Source organism: Corvus kubaryi, unplaced genomic scaffold (assembly GCF_017639235.1).
Source record: "Corvus kubaryi isolate FWS band 111438036 unplaced genomic scaffold, C.kubaryi_AGA036_p1.0 37354, whole genome shotgun sequence".
Classification (NCBI taxonomy): Eukaryota; Metazoa; Chordata; class Aves; order Passeriformes; family Corvidae; genus Corvus; species Corvus kubaryi.
In genome coordinates this window covers 12,151,995-12,175,456 of record NW_024581116.1, presented here as the reverse complement: position 1 = coordinate 12,175,456, position 23,462 = coordinate 12,151,995, and the positions used below count along the sequence as shown (strand labels likewise).

Here is a 23,462-nt window from a genome sequence, read left to right as displayed (position 1 = left end):
CCTTTTCATTTTGTCCCTGTACAGCATGTGACAGTGAGCCCCAACTGAAGCTTCAAAGCACTGCTGAAGGCCAGCAAACAGCAGTATAGAATGTGATTCTTAGTGCATCTTCTTTTTCTTTATAAACGCTAGGAAAATTTAAAACTTTACAAACTCTGGGATAATTTAATATTGCAACAAAGGAAGCTCTTTTGACTTCTAAACTGATTTTCAATGTGTATATGCACTTGTTTCCACTTTTTCCACTGGCCATGAGAGTTTTGCTGAAGAGAAATTGACTTTGATGGAAGCAGTATGCTCTAGGTGAGGTAAAAAAGCAGATCTATCCTGTGGGAAAAAAGGGTGGAAAATGTAATGGAAAAAGAATAGCAGGCAGTTACAAAAATCATCTTTCCAAGACAGGTCAGAGGTACATTTAGAGAAAAAAGGCTGTATTTAAATGCTCTATGTCATGCCATGCTAAGGAAGCTTAAATGGATCGTGCCCTAACAGTGCTACAGTCCCTGTTGATTAGAAAGGGAATCCAGGCACATAACCATCTTTGTTAAGAATATCTAAGGGAAAAGGAGAAGCCCCAGGATCTGATCCCACTTAAAAAAGGTGACCTTGAAGTTAAGGGGAACTATTCTCTCTTCTTAAAGTCAGACAGGTACATCTGGGCTGAGTATAGCGGGATTCTGTCCTGGGTTGCAGTATATTCTATTACCATCCTCATGAGCTGTTGAAACCAGGAGCGGCAGTGTTTCCTTGCCTCTCCCCCCCTACCTCGGACTATCTTTCTGTTAATGGCCCATCATTGTCCTGCTGCATGACTCAGAGATAACTCCCTCCGGACTATCTTCTGTTAATGAGCCTAATCAACACCTGGCCTCATGACTCATCATCCCATTGTGAGATGTTCCACCCTGCATATAATCTGAGATTCTGAACAGCAGAGACAACCTTTCCACTGGATTCCCAGAGGACCGGAGCTACACAGCCACCACTGGACCTTCTGAGGAAGAGCAGACCCTTTCTACAGGATCACTGCTTCAGGAGGACTGCAGCCACCATTCTACCAGACTGCTACCACCACCCTGACTAACAGGGTGTCAGGTTGTATCCTGACTCTGTCAGTTTAACCCAGTGTTTTCTGCCTTTTTTTTTTTTTTTCCTTTTATTTCCCCATTAAATTGTTATTCTGACTTGGTGTCTCCCACTAGTTTGTTTTCAAACTAGTACATATTCTTACATTAAATATCTTTGGATTGGATACCATGGAGACTCCAAATCCACTAACAAATCTCACTAACACAAGCACTATCCAGACCAGAGGAAGGATATCTTTCTACTCAACTAATGCCATGTAATGAAGACTGTGACCTGGGTGAAAAAGGCTCTGAAAATATAAAGCCTTGTGTTGCCACCTTAAGCGAAATAAGAACAGCTGGACCTAGGTGCTCGCCCTCCACAGGAATCCCTTCACATAGGAATAATTACATTATGGGCATTGCATAATGAAGTGAAAACAAGGAAATATGCAAGAGCCTGCTACAGTAAACAGATTATTTCTTGACTACTTAAGCTGTGAAGTTAGTTTAAAAATTAATCCCACCAGTCTGGAGTATCAGGAGGTGTTAATTTCTTACAGAACTGTCAACAATCCTTCATCCACTGAAGTCAGGAGTACCTTTAAAGTCCAAAGTAGTCAATAAAATACTATTCACAAAATGGAGCTTTGAATGTTCCCTTGATTTTACTTCTGGAAAAATCATGCCGGTGTAGGTAACAGAAACAGCACTTGAATCCTCCACTGACATGGGTGGATCTCTGATGGCCTTGGCTATGTTGGTGGATACTGGGGGAGGTTTGTGGTGGAGGTCTTGTAACCGGTCTCTCCATATTGTTCTTAAACAATAAATGCAGAAAACACAGTCGCAATGCATTCCTGAGGGCAGCTGGTTGTGCCCTATGAATCCAGCACTGCTTCACCACCAGCCTAGCTGCAGTGGGGTCTTCATGAGTGTAAAATAAACACCTGGAGTTGCTCTACTCAAGTCAGCCAGTCCTTTGTGGAGCATCCACTGATGACAAACTTCATTCTCTACAGCTTGGGATCTGTAAAGCTTTACCCATAGCACTGCCCTGCCTGGAGAAAAGCTATATGACATTTAACAAAGAGACTGATGGCTCCTGGGCCACTGAGCCTTGTTTAGGCAAAATACTGAAGGAAGAAGGAGGAGAGGCAGAGAACTTCTAGAAGTGTGGTATTGTGACATGGTGAAAGAATTTCAAAGCTAATGCCATTATGTTAGTATTAATTAAAGCCCAGTTAAGCCCAAAGGATTATTAACATTTAAAAAATGTTTCTAAATACTTTTAAAGCTTTCTGTGTAAACAAATACTAAATGTGTACCATAGAAAAAACATGTTCCTGGCCCACTGCATTCTGAGATGCTTCTTTCCAAGAATTTGATTCAAAGACTTCCTCTTGTTCTGTACATGCTGTTTTTCTTCTAGTCAGCAATGTTGCAGCATATATTGATTGGATTTTATGACTGCCTTCTTCCTAGAAATAGTCCTGAACAATGTGTAGCACCAGTGAGAAAAACAAATCGCTTGCAACGAATGAAGAGACATGCTTAGCTTTCCCCTCCTCCTTATTTTCTTGCCCTTCTGGACAAGAGCCAGTAGGGAGCTGCTTCCAAAGTCTATTTATGAACATGTGTTTACTTTTGCATATACTCAGTCTTTACTACGTGTGAGCCATGTGTACTGACACAATGAAGTCAAAAACTTATGAAAATTGAGAAATTCACTTTCATAACAGTAGTCTGAGGTTGATAATGTTTCTATATTCTATATTAGAAAAACAGAAGCAGAGTGAGGTTAGCTGGGTTGTGCAGCAGAGCACAGACAGCCTGCAATAGTGCCAGCCTCAATGGAAGTTTCCAAACTTCCTGACCTACCCCTCAGATGTAGGATTGTTTTTCCTTTTCTGTTGTTCCACTTCAGAAATCTGATCTTGGGACACAAGGTCTCTTCATATTACAAACATACCTATGTTCCACAAAATGACCTAAACTTACTCCTTAAAAAGCTGTGGCTATCAATCCCTTTAAAAAACCCTATAAAATTACACACAATACGATTTTTTTCTGCTGTTAGGAATGTGCATATGGGGCTTTAAGAGTTAAATGCTTGAAGGGTTTCAAAGAACAGCAAACCTATCTGTTTTTCTTTTCCTAGATGGACCAAGGGGGAAAAACTCACATGTGTATTTTAATTCACTGACACTTTAATGGAGGCTTGTTATGACTCTATATAGCCTGTCATGAAGCTACAGGTTAAAACGTGTTGTGCCCATCACTGTTGGTGCCCTTGCTGACTCTGGACAGTGACTTATATGCAAGTACTTACATATCAGTACTGACTTGATGAAACTTCCCTCTGTGGCAAAATTTAGTACTCTTTGAATAAATTGCATTCTGATGGGAGGTTAACCACAAATTGATGGACAGGGGGATGGGAAGCACCACTGGCAGCCTAAAATAGCTATGATACCCATAGGGAAGACCTCTGAGTAAAAGTCTACAAGCAAACAAAGTAAATAGAGAGAATAAAAAGCCCGGCTAGATTTTAGAGGTCAGCCCCAGACATGGCCATTACCTCCCACTTGCCATGACCTTTATGCCTCTACGGAGGCAGCTGCAGTAGGCAACTGGACAAAGGGTTCAATTCATAACATGAAAAGCTTGTGCAGCTTTTCAGTGTACAGTACCCAGTTTTGTGCTGTCATCTTCCTAACCCCATCCCCACTCCTGAAACGCATATCTAAATTTGCACAGAAGAAAATGGGATCAGGGAAATGCCCTTTTCCAAAGGTTCTCCACAAGATTCTTCAAGGTATTTGTACAAGGTATTTGTATGTGACCCATGGCAAAGTTAGCTAGCAAGTGAAAACACAGTCTGTGCCCAGTATTATATGCAGAGCAGGTGCAGCACAGCAGCAGTAGCAGCTTTGCTCTATGTACTGCTGGGTGCTGGGGAGCCTGGCGATCCTGCGTGTGGCACAAACCCAGTTCCTCAAGTCTTCAAACAAGCCTGCTGCCAGTTCAGCTCTGCTGCCATACCTGTTTGACCAGAATCCCTCTGAATTAAGTCAAGAACTTCTTAATAGTTCCTGCCTTTTTTCCCTTCTGAGGGTCCTCTGTTTACACGATTGAGCACCTATGTTGTGTCTCAGACTGAACATCAGTGGGGCAGATCAGTTTTGTTTGCTCTACATCATGAAAACCCTGAATTTACAGATTCTTCGTGGTTGCAGATCCTACAGTCTGCCAGATCTAGCTCTGAATTCCTCTGCCTTGTACTTAACAATGAGAGTCTGGATGACCCAAAGCCTCACCAAGGCTAAGCTGAATTTGCAAGGCCATGGGCAGTGTCAATACTGCGGTCGTGAAGCTCCACTACCCTTCAGCTTTCTGCCCCTGGCTGTGAGGAGGAACAGCCATTTTCACCCTTCTCTGTTAAAAGGCATGTATTGCCCTCTTCTGTGGTCTGGGGAAAGCTGTGGGTAGCTGCTCCCATGTCCAGGGCTGATGGTGAAGCTGCCCAGGGAGGCCTCTGGGTGCGGAAAGGCTGATGCCATGAGGGAGGGTGGGGTGAACATCAGGTGATTTGGATACATCACCTCATGAAACACCTTTTGGTAGCCTGGGGTAGTTCCTAAGAGAAACATTCCAAGGTGCAGTGTTAACTGCAGCCTTTAAAACATCCGACAAAAGCAAGTGTAGGTGTGGTGGTGGGGCCACCACCTCTGCCAATAGTGGTGGCAGCCAAACACGCTCCGCCCAGCTGAATGGCCTGTGGGACATGACAAAACAGCCTTTATCAGCATGTGTGGAAAGATGTTAGATAAACATCTGATAATTCTCTCTGTGAGTGACTAGGGTGAGGTTAAGAAATGGGAGGAGCTCAGCAGGAAGAATCCAGACCTTGCATGAGGCTCGCTCAGGGTGTATTTCAAAGACCAGAGTACCCTGTGTTAACCCAGTGCTGGGATGTACTCAGTGATGTTTCTGGCTAAATGAACAGCTTCACAGTGTGTTACCTTCAGTTCTAGTTTTATCTTTACTTCAAACTCTAAAGTGTGGTTAGCAAACCACCATGCCTGAGCCCTGCTGCAGTTTGCAGCAGTTCCAGGACAGAAATGCCAAGGATAGTCTCTCTCTCTCTCTATTTTTTTTTTTTTTTTTTAGTTTATAGGCTGGATTATTACAAAGCATTCGGCTTACATCTGGATTTCAAAATCATTTAGGAACTTGATGTAGTACAGACTGGGAGATGAATTTATTGAGAGCAGCCCTGCAGATAAGGACCTGGGGGTTCTGGTAGATGAAGAGTTGGACAGGAACTGGCAATGTGCACTCTCAGCCCAGAAAGCCAAATGTATCCTGGGCTCCATCGAAAGAAGCTCCGGTGAGCTGCCTGCCTGCAGTGCTGCATCCAGCTCTGGGGTTCTCAGTGCAGGAAAGACATGGACCTGTTGGAGCAAGTCCAGAGGAGGGACACAAAAATGCTGGAACAGCTCTCCTGTGAAGACAGGCTGAGACGGTTGGGGTTGTTCAGCCTGGAGGAGAGGAGGTTCTGAGGAGACCTTAGATTTGCCTTCTAGTACTTGAAAGGGACTATAAAAAAAGAGGGAGAACAACTTTTTACATGAGCAGGTAGTGATCAGATAAGAGGGAACAGTTTTAAACTAAAAGTGGAGAGATTTATATTGTATTTTAGGAAAAAAATATGTACTGTGAGGAGTGAGGCGCTGGCACAGGTTCCCAGAGAAGATGTGGATGCTCTATCCTTGGAAGTGTACAAGGCCAGGTTGGATGGGAATTTGACCAGCCTGGTGTAGCGTGTGGCAGCCCTCCCCATGGTGGTGGGGGGTTAGAACTAGATGGTCTTTAAGGTCCCTTCCAACCCAAGCCATTCTATTATTCCAATGCAGGTATCCAAGTTTTCAGCAGGGAAGGGGCAGGGAGAAAACTGGTCATGTTGCAAGAGCTGCCCTGGCACCCATGCTGTCTCCAGAGCAATAGAGGCTGGGAGGGCTGGGCAAGCAAGGAGACTCCAAGCTGCTGTGATCTTCCCACCCTACACCTGTTCCTCTGTCTCCATGTGATGCCTTGGGACCCTGGAGCTACAGGAGTGCTTGAGCATAATGGCTTCTTTGACTTGGAAGCACCAACATGGGCCAGGTTTGAGTGAGGTGATAAAGCAGAACTGGTTTCTTGTTGTGCTTCCTCTGCTTCATATGATAAAACTTGACTCTGGCTTCCATGTTGCAAAATACTTAAAACTGTTCTGTGGTCATCTCATGGGCTGCAGCCCCCGTGTGGCCTCCTACAGACCAGTGGCTTTATTTTGGTAGCCTTCTTATAAAAGATAAATATAAAAAAGGATTTTTTTGTTTGGAGGGTTACAATATCAAGCCATTTAACTAGGTATTCACTACCGCAGTTTCTGACAGAACTCTTGGTAGTTACATTTTTTCCACATTATTTACTCATGTCCCAAGCTTTGTCTGACTCTAGTTACAACCTCTCCAGGAAAATTAAAGTTGTCACTCAAACCTGATTTATTTGAGAAGCTAGGAAATGGTTTTCTTACTTTAGGTCACCTAGAAAGGTCATATGGTCTTGTGGCAACTGGATTGTCATCTTGAAAGAAGCTGGCTCTCCTTCCTCTTTGTTGCTTAAAATTACACTGTAGGGGAGATAACATCTCCTCACAAAAGGTGCCTACTCTGGTTCTCTGTGAAAGAACAGACCAGCTGTTTTGCACTTGGCACCCACACCACAGGGAAAATATAACTCACTCTGGGCATCAGATGATCCTCAAGGGAAGTAAAAGGATCTCTTTATCTGGTATTAGTAGAAATGAAGCACTCAGTGTGTACTTAACTACATTTAGAGGCATGATTACAGTAGGAACATGATTTAAATTACTTGGGTAATTCACAAATGAATAACTTTGTTTACAACACCTGTTGCATCAGTGTGATGAGGTAAACACCAGTCAGGTGATATCGTGGGACTGAGTCAGAAGTTTGAGACAGAAGAGCTGTTTAGGTTACCCTGCCCATCCCTTGGCTACTCTGCCATGCTTCCCTACAACTTGTTTCTGCACTGTTTTCCTAAATTCAAAACATTTCACATATAAGGGTTTTTGTCACTGGTTTCTGAATTTTTTTCCACTGTGAGATTTCATTGCTAGGAAAGAACTCCTGAAAACAGACCCTCATTCTGCCATGTCACTTTATCACAGACTACTAGAATATAAGGTTGGAAGAGACTCAGAGATCATCTGGTCCATCTCTATGCCTAGAGGCGAATTCAACCATAATTAAAACATTTCTGTCAAATGTGTGTTCAGCCTGCTCTGAAAGATCTCAGCCTCCTCCAGCAAGCCATACCAGAGCTTGGGTGCTCCTACTATTATAAAGTTTTCCTAATGCCTAAATATTTCCTGTTTCATTTCATGCTCACTGCATTTCCATATCTCTCCCAAGGAGGCATGGATTACAGTTACTATCTTTTCATTTTTTCCTTGCAATATTTTTATATAAGATATATTTTTTCCTATAAATGAGAATATGAAATATAGACTAATCTGTTCTTCTGCAGATACCAGGCCATATCTCTGAGTCTTCTGTTTTACTTCAACTTCTATCAGCTGTAAGAAATATCTTAATTCTCAAATGCTCCATGCCTAGTTGGGAAAAGTACAGTTTGGCTTAATGCTGCCAGACTTGGCAATATAGGGTCATAAAGACTCTCTTTAGGGGTCAAAGGGCAAATATTGCTTTGCACTATGGATTACAGTTTTCTTGTAAATATTATTGAATTTTCCCAGAGAGTTTAGGAGTACATTAATTATTTTAGACATCAGGAGAACTGTGCAATATTGTTTGTGATATGCCCTCACTCCTGGAAGGAAAAAAGCTCAGGTAGCTCCAGAGGAGATCTGGATCTCTTGCTGACACTGGTGGTAGTAAACTAAACAGTGACAGTGCCCATTCTCTGGCTTTGATGCTACCTGCTGTGATCCTATTAAGCTCCATCAGCACTCAAAACCAGTTGGCCTCCTTGAGAGGCCTGTTGGAAATGCTCTGTGCTCATTCCCAAGCTGGGAGCTGCCAGATGACTATGGCAGCACCCGTGCCAAGTGCTGTTTTTCCAGCGTCAGGGCACAGGCCAGAGTGTCCCAGCGCCTCCGCCTGTGCCTTGACTCTGATTGTCCTGTACAGGAATAGCACTTGAGTCCTATTTCACTAGCTTAAGTGCAAGGTCATCTTTTCCCCACATTAGCTCATTCTCTAAGGTCAGCAGGGTGCCTGCTGAGGCTGGCACAGCTGAAGGAAAGATTTAATGTATTGTGTCTGCTTTAAAATCATTTTTACTCATGTTAGTTTGCATTTCCAAGCCTACTAAATAGGAAAGGCAGACAGTTGATTTACAACAGTCTCTCTAAAAAATGGACAAAATATAACTCATTAAAAACTAAATTTTTCCATTAATTGCAGGTCTGAATGAAAGCTCCTTAGGGTTGTTTTCCAAATGTGAGCAGGAACAGAGGTTAGACAACTCTAAAGATCAAATACTTAACTGCAACATTAACCGTACTTTCCAAATGTTGGCAGGGATCCTGGAGAGTCACGTGGTTGTTGCACCAGTACACAAAGAATGTTTTACAGGACTGTCTCTGATCACTGTTTTTCAGAGGAGCTGAATGCACAGGCAGCAGCTGTTTTGTAAAATTACCAACTCTGTGGCAACACACTGTTGACTTTTCTGCTGATGAAATGTACTGTTTTCCTGTGGCAATTCCTATTACGATGTTTCTGAGATTTATTTTTTGGAGCATGGAATCCTGATTGTTTTTAAGAAAGAAGAAAAAAGAAAGCTTGTGTGCTTGCAGCCCTGAAAGCCAACTGTGTCCTGGGCTGCATCAAAAGCAGCATGGGCAGCAGGGCAAGGGAGGTGATTCTGCCCCTCTGCTCTGCTCTTGTGAGACCTCACGTGGAGTGCTGCATCCAGCTCTGGGGTCCCCAGCACAGGAAAGACGTGGGTCTGTTGGAGCGAGTGCAGAGGAGGCCACGAAGATGATCAGAGGGCTGAAGCACCTCTCCTCTGCAGACAGGCTGAGGGAATTGGGGTTGTTCAGCTTGGAGAAGAGAAGGCTCTTGGGGAGACCTTATGGCACCTTCCAGTACTGAAAGGGGCAACAAGAGAACTTTACAAGGGCTTGTAGTGGCAGGACAAGGAGGAACATCTTTAAACTGAAAGAAGGTAGGCTTAGATTAGATTTTAGGAAGAAATTCTTTACCGTGGGCATGGTGAGGCACTGAACAGGTTGCCCAGAAAAGTTGTGGATGGTCCATCCCTGGGAGTGTTCAAGGCCAGGTTGGATGGGGCTTTGAGCACTTTGGTCTCATTAAAGATGTGTCTGACCATGGCAGGGGGTTTGGAACTAGATGGTCTTTCAGGTTCTTTCCAACCCAAACCACTCTATGATACCTCTTAAACACAAACAGGCATATGCAACAGGAAAATGTAATTTTATTTATAGGGAATTATAAGACAGAATTGGGTTGTGAGCTGTAAAACCGGCCTGCAGAGGCACATGGCAGCACAAAGGAGCACAGGCAGCACAGAGAAGCTTGTCTCCACCGGGCCCTGGGGGGAGGAGGTGTCACAGGGCAGACCCCTACAGAGAGGAGCCTGCTGGGAGCTGATGGACGGGTGAACAGCGAGTGACCACCCCGCAAAAGGACATTTAGGAAGTGTGTTACTGATGTGGCAACATGGGATAGGTCACATAGTGAGGATTACCTTATAAGGAAATCCTGTGCCTTAGAAAAGTGTATAAAACCAGCTCATTCCTTTGAATAAACGATTCAGATTCCCTGCCAGTCTGAGTCCATGATTCAATCGCCGACAGTATTGAATTCAGCATTTGCATACAACATGCAACTGTATTTCAATTATTAATTTAGCCTGCAAGAGTATTTCTGTTCATTCAATTATTGGTGTAACAGTGCCAGTATTTTTATTCTGCGTCTGAGAAAAGATAGACCACTTGTTAAAACAATGGGCCATGTGGAAAGAGGTCTGTTTGTAATTCAGATGCTAGAATTCCTTTGTAATGCAGAATAAGTCATTTAATCAGGATGTATCTCAGTTTCTTAATTTGATAAATGGAATTTATAATAACTTCTGGTCCATAAGGTTGTTGAGAGACTTGGTAAATTTTGTTTGAATACTGTAGTGGAGTCCTTAGTGGAATGTTCCAAGTGTAAGATACTATCATGAACAGAGAAGGCCTATGTGCCAGACCTCTCTGTCTTCCTCTGATAGTGCCACCTCAAACTTACTTGTCACATCCCCCACACAAAATGATATTCTAATTATACATGTACCAGAGTGTGTGTGTGTAATCACCGGTGTAATTATCAGTAATGGAACCCTTAAGAACTGGACCTACCAGAACTAGGTGAATTTATTTCTGTAGTGCTTGTTTTGCTATTTCTGATTGCTCCTTATTTGAAATGGTTTCATTGTCTTTATTCAAATGGAAGAAAGTTCAGAAAAAGGGTAATTTCATGCCTTTTCTAATTGCTCAGTAAAATTCCACGGAGTATTCTGGGTGTCATATAACTTGAGAATGATAGGGAGCAGAATGCTGGGGTTTTTTTCCTGGTGAACATTTGTGCTTGAAAAATGTTGAGATTTGAATATGATGGAATATGGGTGTTTTGAGATCATACCACCAGCAAATCTGGCCATATTTGAAAGTTAGTTTTCTAGGCAAGAAAGGGAAATCTTTCAAGTTATTTGTTCATATCATCACTATCATATTTATTGATACTGTAGTATTAGTCCTTTGAGTAAGAAATTTCACTATGGAATAAGAAGTATTATAAAATGCAGTTCAGAATTTCCCTTCAATAACTTTTCCTTCTATTTGTATGTGTCCCTTCATCTCCAGCAACACTGAAAGCTTACCGTACTTAGTGGGTATTAATTAATGTCAAAGTGTCTTGCAACTGTGGCTTCTTTAAAAATGAAATCACCATTCACTCCTACTTCTGTGCGTTCATGAAGAAGTTGTCACAGTAATTGTCACCTCATCTGTGGGGCTCTGTCTCTGGAAGTACCGTCACTCTGCTGAGGCTCCTGTGCTACCTGTCTGCAGAGCACTACTCATGGAATAAACTCATGCCTCTGCTATGCAGACCCTGAGCACAGGTTGCCTCAAAGGGGCTGAAATGTGTTCTTCTTGTCCTACAGAATTGCTTTTCCTGTCCTACTGGGTACTAGAGGTTTTCCTGTACCATGAACACATCTAGGGATGATGCCATATGAAAAGATCTTTGGCATCCTCATCCTGCAAAACAACAGACTGGTGTGGTCTATACTTCTTCAGAGCTCACAGGGGTCACCTGCTTCCAATTTCTCTCCAGCTGATGATAGAGATCCTACTAGCAGAGGACTAAATCCTTCTGCAAAACACCTGAAAACTGAGGTGGTGGAAAGAGAGAACTGAGAATATTTCTCAGTCCAGATAAAAAGTGAGGATGACACAAAGGCAATGTGGCTTACAAAGGAATCTCAGGAGAGGTATTCATTGAAGCTGGGTTTCAAGGACCATGATTGAGGCCTGTATATATTAATTTCTGTGTATGATTAATTAACTGCATTATTTCTCATTATATTTTGTTTCTTTCAGATTCTGTTGATGAAAGATCCTGGTTGGATTCGAAATGTCTGGACACGCAATCTAAATGTAGGAATTTAATTGTTCATTTGCTTTTTAACTCCAGTGCCTTAGGGCAGGCCCAGCTTGAAGCCCAGTGCTCTTTGGTAAAGCAGGATGAGGAGTGGTTAATTCTTGCCCACCTCCTGGTACCCAGTCCAGCATGTCCAAGTGTCACTCTTTGGACACTGTGTTACTGTATGTCACCACTATAATGTGGTATTATTATTCTTGTGAAAGTCTGGGTGGCTCTGCGAAACTGGTGGCCCTCATATGGGCCAGTACTAGCATGATAAGGATGGAAACAGCATAAAAATTTGGAAATTTGGCACTTGACCTGGGAGATAAGCACAGAGTGAGAAAACCTGTGGCAAATGTGAGATGCAAGACATGTCCCAAGCCAGGGAAAACATGCCCAGACATCCCTGCTGCTGCTCTCCTGGAAGGCAGAGAGCACACCTGTGAGGTGGTGGTCTCGGGACACAGCCATGGATTGACAGAAGAACCACTCAGGAGAAGGAATGAGAGGGGGAGAACAGCACTTCCCACACCAATTATAGAACTGCCACTGCTGAATGATTGGTGGAGGAGGCAAAGAGGCAGACCCAGGGAACAACCTGATGATTTTCTAAGTGACTCTGGACTCTATTCCTCAGAGTGACCTACCCTTACAGTGATGGTGGGGCAGAGTATTTAGAGGCTGACGTGTTTGAAATCACAGGTAAGTCCACAGCATTTCTACCCAGCACCAAGCAGAGCCATGCAATCACATTCGCTCATCTGAGCTCTTGGAGCCACTGTACAGCCCTGCATAGGCTTCACAGATGTATTAGCCTGGGTGGAGGCAATGTTAGCATAGCTACACTGCTGTCTCATGTAAATCCCACTCTGGGGGTTCCAGACAACCCACACAGTGCAGTGTAGGATATTCTCTATGGTTTCCAGAGGAGTCTTCCTGATCCAGGAGCCTGTGGAGACTTGCCTGTAGCATCTCAGTGTGGGAGCTGGTTGGCAGAGCCTGGCAGCCTCTCAGTTGGATCTGGCAGATGTAGGAAGGTATGTCAGCTTCAAAAAATTGAGGATCTAGCCTTCATGATGAGCTTGATATTAGTAATGTCATGTAAACTGAACAGCTAGATAAGCCAAACAGGCAGTCTGAAATGAGGATGAAGTTGCCTGCTGTTGGCAGGGGCTGGGTTTGGACATCCAATTCAGTAGCTGTACTTTGCAGACAGAAGGGTACCTGGGAATTCAAAATGCCAGTAACATAAACAGGGAAGGAACTTGTAGTGGTTTGGTCCAAAATACTCATTACTGTTTATCTGCTGTGAGATAAGAATTAGGAGAAATGCAAAGCAGGCACCAAACTTGAAAGAATATAAAGAAGTTTATTAACAGACCTAAAAGAGGGAAAAAAAAATTATACCACCTTCAGAACTCTCCTCCTCCCCCCACCTTCCTCCCTTCTCCCACTGACAATGTAAAAAGACAACCCTTAAGATGTTCAGTCTGTTTACCACTTCCATAATAACCTTGTTCAGTCCATTTAGAAAGAGAAGTCTCTTCTTGCTCGTGCTATGAAAACATTATCACAACGAGACAGCCGCCCACTTCCAAATATTGTTCAGTCCATTTAGGAAGAGGAGTCTCTCTGCCTGCGTGTGAGTCCTTTCCCCCGACTTGCAGCTTTTCCCGCAACTGCTTTCGAGGGTCCACTCTTGAAGTTTTTTGGGGTACAGTTTTAAGGTTGAGCCGTTCAGAAACAAAAAACAGAGGCCCTTCTCCTTCCCTGGGAGCAAAGGGTCTTCATCATCTTCATCGTTAGGACTATCTCTGGGAGCATCTCTAGGAACTGAGTTTTTCTCCTTTTCCATTTGGAGCAAAAGTCCTCATCTGGTTCATCTCTAGGGACTGAGGTTTTCTCCTTTCCCGTTTGGAGCAAAAGTCCTCATCTGGTCCATCTCTCCCTGTCCAAACTTCTCATGAAATTACAGCTGCGTCAGCATCTGCCTATCTCGGCGCAGGTGCTTTTGCTCACGAGTTGAACACTCCACCCCCCATATCTTCATGAAATTACAACAGGATACTCTGATATATCATAGCTTCACAACAGAATTTCAGCTTTAAGCATCTCCTCTCTCTCTTCCCTCAGGTTTTCAGCTCTTCACAGCAATAAAAGGGTTAATCTCACCTTGGCCTTGCAGCTTTACAGCTGGAATGTTGAATTTTTCTTATCGCAGTGGAGAGGGGGGAGAGCCGAGCCGCTCCGGCTGCCCACGGCAAGGCAGTGGGGGGGGTTCCATGGCTGGAACAGGTCCATCGGCTCCAGGATGGCCGTGGCCTGGCCCGGCCTGGCCCAGGCAGGGCCTGGCCGGGCCTGCTGGACCCTGCTCGGGCCCTGCAGCCACCAGTGCCAGCACGGAAACGAGAGAGAGATTGGGGGGGGAGTTTGCCTATTCTTAAATGTGGATCACAGAGGTGATCACAACTTTAAGTGGCTTAGAGAATTGTCCATATTCAAACTGGCCAGCTGATAGGTTCTGTCAGGTCCCAGAGGAAGCTGTAAGCACCCCTTCGCAAGGACGTCCCTTCCGGGACTATGCTTGCTAACCTATGACAGAACTCCAATTAGCAAAGGACAGCATCAAATATGAAAATTAAACACTTGTAAAGAAATATTACAGATGTGATCTTTTCATTCCAAACTTTGGGAACATTCAGATCTGCATTCAGGTGAGATTCTGAACTTTACAAGAACATCTGCTGGGTAACCAAAACATACCATGTGAACTTGTGCTGTAACTTTGAAAGAATGGGGAATAATACATACTCTCAGTATGATTATACTTTAAGAAGGATCAGCTTATGTGTCACTTGGGCAAAATTTTGAATTTTTTAAATGTATCAGTACTATGGTTTTTGTCCTAAATTTCTCATAAGCTAGTACAGAAAGACATGAAGAAGAAAGACATGAAGAAGAGGAGAAGGAGGAAGAATTTTTAACTGTGGATGTGCTACATTTAAAATCTACTCTACAGAAAGAAGATTGTGGGAAGTTAGCTAACCACTAAAGATAAAAAACTCTCAGAGATCATGCAGATAAAAGATGTGTTTGCACTAAGCTGTGCCAATGTCTGCAGAGAGAAGTCAGCAGTATGAAACAGAAAGTGAGAAAAACAAATGAGGCTGAATCTGCCACAGGAAGCAGAATAACACAGAACAAATAACATCTGACCTGGACAAGGTAGATAAGCAATAAGCATGATCCCAACCCCATGCGAGCAACATGAAAAACATGCAGGGTGAATGAACTGGGCTGTCATCTAGGGCTGCAGGGGAGGGACATCTGATATCACAGGGATGACTGCACAGGGAGGCTTTTTTGTTTGTGCCCAAATTGCAGTGTGGGGGTGGGAATGGGGAAAACGGTGTCTGAAGAGTTCACATCAGAAGCAGACATGTACCTTGACATGACTCTGAACTACCTGTGGGTATGACTTTGTTTTTTGTTCTATTAAATAGGATTATTTTCTTTGTTTTCTGACCAGTCCTTTGTCTCTTCTTGTACTATGGCAGAGCTTGATACAAAACACTGCTTGCCTGTTCCTAGTCTTGCTTTTAAAAAAAAAAATCTTCACCTGTTCAAAACAATGAGCAAACCCTTTGCTTGTGTAATGCAGAGTTCACTGGCTTGAAAGGGATTATATTGTTTTGTGTGAACTGAGCAGCAGGCCTGATACTTTCATACTCTTAACTCACTGGGATGGGAATTCTCTTTGCGCATGATACGACCAAAGCAATGCTGCTGACATGCGAGTCATAGTAAAACAAGCTGATGTTTTTGTGGGCAGAAGCTGCTGGTTTTGAGAGACTGTGCATGGTATGTAGATTTGTCTGAAGTAGATAAACTGTACAGTAAACTGGAATGAGGGTAGCAGGAATGAGGCAAAGTACCTGATGAATTCTCATATTTGCATAATGGAATATGGAAATCATACAGGCCACCCGGACAAAGGCTTTCTGTCCCAGGGCATGTTGGACCTCATAAAAAGGATTCCACTAATTTCACCGAAGTAAATGACTTAAATAGATTTACACAAAGTGCTTGTTTTAACACACACCTCTGCCATAGTTATGTAACAAGGATAAATTATTTTCCCAGTGTGTTAATTCTTGAAGGCACCTATTTTCTCAAAATAACTCGAACATAATGTTTTAAAACAATTCTTGCATGTATGTGCAAGTGCTGGTAAGCTTTTTTCAAAGCTTTTTTCACTGTTTTTTTCAAACAGTGAACAGGAATACATGGAGACAGAATTGACCCATTTATGTAAGGGCAGGATCTAAAGAATTAAATGTAGAGCAGGCAGGTTGGTAATACACTCATTTATAGTGTCTTAATACTGGACTAACTAAAATTGTTCAGCTTTCTCAGTTCAACATTGAATTACATTTCCTTCTAATGGATTGTTGCCTCCTGAGAGCCATTCAAATACATCATACTTTGTGACGAGTTTACACAGACATCATAAACCCCCCTTTAAGACAGGTGTGTTTTGCTTGCAAAAACTGTTGTGCATTTTGACTTCAAGACTCTTTTATACTGAAATTTTCATTAGAGTAGAATTTTAATTTTTGCTCAGCTTTCAACACAATGGCAGAAATCAGAGAAAAAAAATGTTTTCTTTTAAACCATAGACTATAGTTCCTCCACTGGTTAATATACCCTTTGTCACAGCAAATCTAAATTTAGTTTTCCAAATAATTATTTTTAGACTGATGGAGATGAAACACTATTTAATTTTAGTTCTAAAATAACATTCATTACTATGTTCAGGGATTTTAGTACTATAACACTTCTGGAGAGACTACACTCATTTTGACCCTGAGAGTATTTCGAGGGAAGGATTTACTGAATTACCTGGGACACTTCTGCCACTCATAGAAATTTAAACATGAAACTGACATAAAGTACCCTTTTCATGATTTTGCAAACTCAATCACATCTATTAACCGTATTAGCACTACAGATTTATAAAAATGAGTCTAATAAATCATAAAAATAAAGCTAATTTCTCAGATATTATCACATAGATATGCATGTCCTTACAAAAGATGTAAAGAATGACAGCAGCTAAAAAACAGAAACAAATGACAATGTCCCTGCTTTAACACAACTGACTTAGAGGTTCCAGTTAGTTTTATACAAGTTCTCAGCCTAAACCAGGAGAATGAACTGCTTAGATAAGAGAAAGAATGCAGTAAACAAACTTATTTACTGATTAACTGCTTGATGCAAATAATTAAAGAGAATTTATTGTCTTGTGACTGCATGTTCAGGATTTAATTCTGTGCCTCGGCTTGTTCCTAGGATTTTCACACAATTTTGATTATTAACTTTATCAATAACAATATATTTTCAAGTACAAAACAGCTGACAGCAATTAGATTGTCAGCTTTTACAGCAAGCAAGACTGAAAAGATAATTTGCTTAAGCAAAATATGCTTTTAAACATTGTCATTGTTCCATATAGATCAAATTCTGCCTGATAAAAATTTATCACAAGAATTCAATGGACGGTTGTACTTTGAATTCAAAACAAGCACAGTCCTTGGCTCAAACTGTAATTACTAAAATCCCCAGTAATGGAATTAAAAGGAAAATGCTTCTAAAACAGATTATCTCAAACCAGTATCTCACCTCTCCCCAAATCACCCAATACAGAGCCTTGAGGTTAAAGATCAGAGAGATCTGAAATCCGTGCTGCCAGATTAAGGTGTCTTCAAGTCAGGCACAGAAGAAGGAATGAGAGGACAGTGTGGAAAGATCTTAGGGCCAGAGCTCCCTTGTGCCTCGCTGTTACAGAAAGCCCTGAGAAGGGAAAGCGGGAGTCCTTCAGGTGGAGGCACAGGACCCATAACTGCTTCAGAGCCTGAATTGGGAAAAGTACCCTTCTACATGTTACACACAGATGTTAAAAAAATTTGCTCTAACCTGGTTATATTCTAGCACTTCAAATATTCAAGAAAATTGAGTATTAGTGAGAGAGGAAAACACAAAGTAGCAAGGAATTGCATTATTTCACTGGATTTTTTTACAGCAAAAGTAGTAAATCTTTTTTACTTTGGATGAAGGGATCAAGATGTGAACTCTTGGGCAGTACCTGCAGAAGCCTCCATCATCAGTTCAGCGGTGAGGGAGACAACAGCCAGAGTCTGCCTCTCCTCCTGACAGGCTGCGCACAACCCTCCATCTGCCTCTTTCTTGAGGAGAGATTAAAACCTTTTTCATGCAGTTTATATGACAGCCAGAACTAATTACAGTACCTGGGAGGGTACAGAATTATCTCACTTCAAACCCAAGCATTGGCTTCTTGTAATGCCAAGCCAGGGACAGAGTGCCCCTGCATTCACCAGGAGCCACACAGAGCACAGCCCCCCTCTACCCTGTTCTGCACAGAAGTGAGGAATTTTTCTGTCACAGAGAGAACCACCAAATATTGCTACTTGTATTATAAAACACATTTTCGATACGTCACTCTCTCTGTGGAGTTATAGAATGAACTTCAAGAGGAGCTATATTAGCACTGAATTCTTAGCCCACCGGAAGAAAAAGCTTTACACAAAATATCTATTAATTGTCTTATTATCATGTGTGCAGATGTTACATCTTTGCTACCTACAGTTTGCCTGGTAAGGTGGAAACAACACAGTGAACTAATCAAAGTGTTCAGTTTTACAACCCCCAAGCAATAACTTTCAGAACCTGTTTGCAAGGATAATTTGATATTGGTAGGCAGTCTGATTTAGAAATTACAGACATTGAGGCTGAGAGAAAAGCAACAAACTTCTCAACAGAAGGAATTGATTTCCAAATACCTTTGTCCACTTTGGGATTAAGATTGCCATTTTAGTTTCTAAGTACTGCAGGTACCATGAAGAAAAGATTATACCCTGGGAAACAGACCAGCTTTGTTTGAAGTTCTCAAAGCATGTTTTGTACTATTTTGTTCTGAACAAATAATACTGATGATTTTGGTTTGCTGTACTTTGAAAACAGTGTTCTGGGCAGAAGCTTTGCTGGTCATGCGTAGATGTACTGGACTGATGAAAAGCTAGATTTTGGGCTGGAAAGCATTTCTGTCCACAACAGGATGGAAGGGTTTTCCATGGAGTTGTGTACGATCTCTCATTTCTCGTATGTGTGTGCACTTAGAGACCAGTATGTATTTTGCCTGAGCAGAATACACGTTTGTGTTTGAACAAGCATATGCAGGAATTGTGGTCTTGGCTGAATAAAGAACATGTTGATTTCACTGTTACATCCGTAATCTCATACACCGCGATTGCTTTGCTTTATGAGAGCTCAAGCTTTTCTAAGCTTTTTAAGATTATATTTAGAGAGCTCAGCCGTGGCTATTTACAGATTTGGAGCTAAATTGCTTTCTGATGAGATTGGACTGGTACAAGTGTACCTCCAGAAGGGTTGGTATATTTAGCCTCTCTTGTTCCTAATTTAAGTACTCCTATATTCTTCTGCTTTGACAATGTTTGGATCATAGGAGTCAATAGAAGCCTCTGTTTCTCAGTAGCCAAGTATTTTGTAGCAGAGAAATGAGTTTTGACTGGGGAAAGAGCTTCTAGGATATAAAGGAAGCGTTGAGGTTTTCATGGGTTTTCATGGTTGGATGTGGATCTAGAGGAAAAAGAAAGGCTCTTTTGAGAACCTTCACGTCAAGACTTGTTATAATCTGAGAAGGAAAAAAAGACTTGTCTAGTGGTTCATTTGCTACAGATCCCCTTTTTTTCAGTGAGGGGGAGGAAAGGGTGTATCCGTCACAAAACCAAGTCCAAAAGTATTTGGTTCAAAATCAAGTTTTGTTATGCAATGTGAGCACTGATGGCACGTGAGATGTTATCATTACAGATGAGCATTTTGGTACATGATCAGTGCTTCCTGCCCTGCCTCTAATTCCAGCTGCAACAGTTCCTGGAAAATTGCAATCCCATATTTGATCGTTTGACAAAATAATCCTCTCAGTTTTGCTTTTCACTGGTCATTGCCCTGCCTCATTGTTGACTGAAACTTTAAACTACTTCTGATGACATCACAGTCCTGCTGAGGATGATGTCATGATCTCACTTCTTAACACAGAGGTCAAAGAAAAAGATAAGAAATGCTGTCAGAAGTGTATTGGCTGGCATGTGCAACTGTCAGCAAATGATTACAATACTCAGGAACTGTGATGATACAGAAAGCAAAATCCTAAAGCTAAAGCTGTCAAACTGCAAGGAGCTCAGGGGGACAGATACAAAGCAAAAGCAGCAGCACAGTCAAAATTGGCAACAGGTTAAAGTCAAGGGGGACGGGGGGAAAGGAATGTTTTAGACATCTCTGCTACTAAATAACATCTACGCATACTTTTAAAAAATGTTCTCAAATCAATCAAGCACTTGGAGGCAGATTAAATGCCAGTATTTACATGCCACAACACCCTGCACTACTGTGCCCTCAAATGAAGAACAAAATGAAGTACTAGATAATTGGGCTTGAAGGAAAAAGGAAGAGAAAAAGAAAAGAGGAAAAAAAGTAAACCAGACAGAGAATTCAGTAGATTATCAGAGGCAGGTGTAGGTACTGTATAAAAATATCTACTTATGTTAGGAGAAAAATTCCTTTGTTATGATGGTGGGATATTTAATCAGGTAATTACAGAGTCAGTCAAACTGCTTTTTGATGTTTACACTGGAATAAAACTAAACCAACTCTTAATTTACATTGCCTGAGCTACTCTGAGTTTGTTACTTATATAAAGGATGTCAGCACGACTCCAGAGCCATCTTTGCTTATGAGTTAATTATAAATTAAAAGCTAAAAGCTCACCTTTTCTATTTACTGAATAATTTTTACCTGCACATTGGGCATCCATTAACAATTGCAGTCATTCATAACCCAGGTCCTGTGTGCCTGAACATCAACCCTAGTTTTAGTGGGGGAAAAGCCAGACATTACTGCTAATGCACAATGGATTGAATGGTTATTTTGCTCACTGGCAACATATCTGCTAGGAAAAATAGTGTCCTAAGAAAGAATTGAAGGCTTTTTCCCCTCCTTCCATGGACTTATGTAATTTTTCTATGAATCTGTTCTTGGATTTTATTAAACTCTTCTGTGCTTGTCAACTCTTTTTTAAAACCCAGTTTTACTAATTTACAGAAAACTACACAGCTCAACTTTCTTCATAAGTGTATTTTCATAGTAGCTATGAGCCCAGATCAGAGGCTAGAACTCCACTGTGCCAGAACTGTACAAACACAGAGTGAATACGTAACCTATAAGGTCTTTGAAACAAGAATCAAGAGTTAGGTAATAATGACTTAATGTAAATTGACCATCAAAGAAAAACTTCCATGAGCAGGTCCTTCAAAATTTTGTGGACAGTTTTAGATCAAACCTTGGTAAACAAACATCTGACTAATACAATGCCTCCAGAAAGAAACCTGTCAAGGGGTAAACCTTTCAGGAAGAAAACAGTAATACTTCAGAACTTTGTCATTCCTGAGTGTGTTTTGGAAATGACACTGTCAGGGACTTTCCTCTTGCTAGGGCCATACTCCCTCTGCCAGCTAGTCTGTAGGTAACCCCAGATTATTTTTTAGGAACCATCCCTGACCATACTATTCTCCAAGCTCTGCATTGGGCTGAGTCAAATCCACAGCCATAAACATGCTAAGGCTTGGACAATATCAAAGTACTGGTTATGCACTAGTGTTTCGTCCTCTAGATAGAACTAATTGAGGAGAACAGTTATGAGCTGAAGGGCAGCACAAGTAAGGATTTCAGAATGAGTTGGCAGACGTTGCTCCACTGAAGTAATATGAGGAACACCACTGTGCACACTGGTCACACCATGAATAAGAACACAGTGAAAAAGCACAGAAGGATGGTGCCCTGTTGTTAACTGACGCTCACTGTTGCTGTGCAAGCATTTGGCACTTTCCACAGCGTCCTGTGTGTATCATGGGTGTATTTACTCTGCTCTGTACGAAGAGAAAACATGCCCTTGCACATGGAACCATTTAAAGTGTAGAGTATTATTCTGTGGGCTATTTTACATCAAGCAGCAGATGGTTGGACATGATAAGTAGCTAAACACAATATAGTACTTCCAGAAATGAGAATCTAGCTTCTGGATTTCTGAAAGAAGCATGAAAGGGTGGGTGTTGTTGACACTGTGGAAAGACAGTGTTTTTTATTCAGTATGTCATGATCATGTTTTGGCTTCGGCATAGTAGTAGAAGACCATAGTGGACCAGTATGTTAGAAGAGTCCTCCCACCTAACATGGACGGTGATGGCTGGAGGTTACCACTCTCTCAGAGGGAACACAATATGGGATTGTATTCTACACAAATGTGGTGGGCAGAGCACTGGTAGGATCCACAGTCAACACAGATAAAGCTTCTTGTATTTACAGGCATGGGACTATTTACCAGCATTTCTCATTGCCAACTGACTGCCCACTGGCAAGGGATTAGATATGAAATGCCTGGGAAATGAAACTGCAGGTATTCCTCACTGCAGTTGTGTATTATTTTCTCTTTGGGACTAAGTATACACCCTTGTTTGTCATGCCCGGGCAGAAACTCTCTTCACTGACTTTTCTGCTCTAAAACTGAAGTGTACTCATTAGTGTAGCCGTGTAACTGGGAATGGAGGAGAGAACAAGAGGCAGGGATTGGAGTCTGTGAGTTTGCACAGGGTCCTATCACCCAGTGGCTCTGTCACAGCTGTGAGCTGTATACAAAGACTGGCCACCACGGAGAGAGAACTAAGAGAGCTATAGCAGGAAGATGTGTCTCACAAAAATAATTTGAAGGATTACAACCGGGTGATGACCTGGAGAGGATTCCACTGGGATTGTTTGACAATGTAACCAGAAATTTAACAGAAGTAGAAGGCTTAAGTGCTAATTACTCGACAAGGTACTCTTCCCAGGCTTCAGCTGCATGTACATTTTGGTGACTACAACACGCAGATGCAGGAAATCCAGCTTTCAAAAACTTGTTTTCAGGCGTAAAACTAGCAGAGTACTTCAATAATGACCTTTTTTTTTTTTTGGTGTATTTTTTTTGTCATCTTTTTCCCCCCGTGTTACTCTGTTTCCTGTTCATTTGTTCTGCACATAGCACCACCCTCTCCTGAGTTCTGTAAACAAGACTTCAAACAGGCCTCGAAGATTCTTTCATCAGTTCATTTTTAACATGGACATCCCCTTCCCTTTTTAGCTGTGTAAGGCACTCAGTGTAAAGCGAGGTTACAATGCGGTTTACATGCAAGGAAACCACTATCAGGTGGAAAAGCTTTATTTGATCGCGTTTATTTAAAGCCATAAAGCGTCTGATACTGAAAGACGTGTTCCCGATGGCGATGAATGCTAGGCTCTGGCAGCCCAAGCGACGCCTATCACGGACCTGCCCTAGGTCAGTCTAGGCTGAGCGATTCCCTTTTCCACTCCCCGTTTGTCCCATCTAGGAACCTGACTCGCCCTCGGCCGCGGGATCACCCCACACCACCGCGCCACTGCCCTGCCCCGCCCCGGCCCGCGGCGCCTGCGGCGGCTCCGGCCCCGGCGCGGCGGGCGGGGCTGGCCGGGCCCGCCCTGT

The 23,462-nt window shown here is 42.3% G+C and overlaps 1 protein-coding gene across 1 annotated transcript in view; it reads left to right on the top strand.

Moving 5' to 3' along the window:
- Positions 1-15,267: 15,267 nt before the first annotated feature.
- LPIN1 (lipin 1) overlaps positions 15,268-23,462 on the top strand; it is a 57,503-nt gene continuing 49,308 nt past the window's right edge. The window contains exon 1 of the mRNA XM_042032978.1: positions 15,268-15,287. The gene's annotated coding sequence lies outside the window, so the exon portion shown is untranslated. The remainder of the gene's footprint in view (positions 15,288-23,462) is intronic.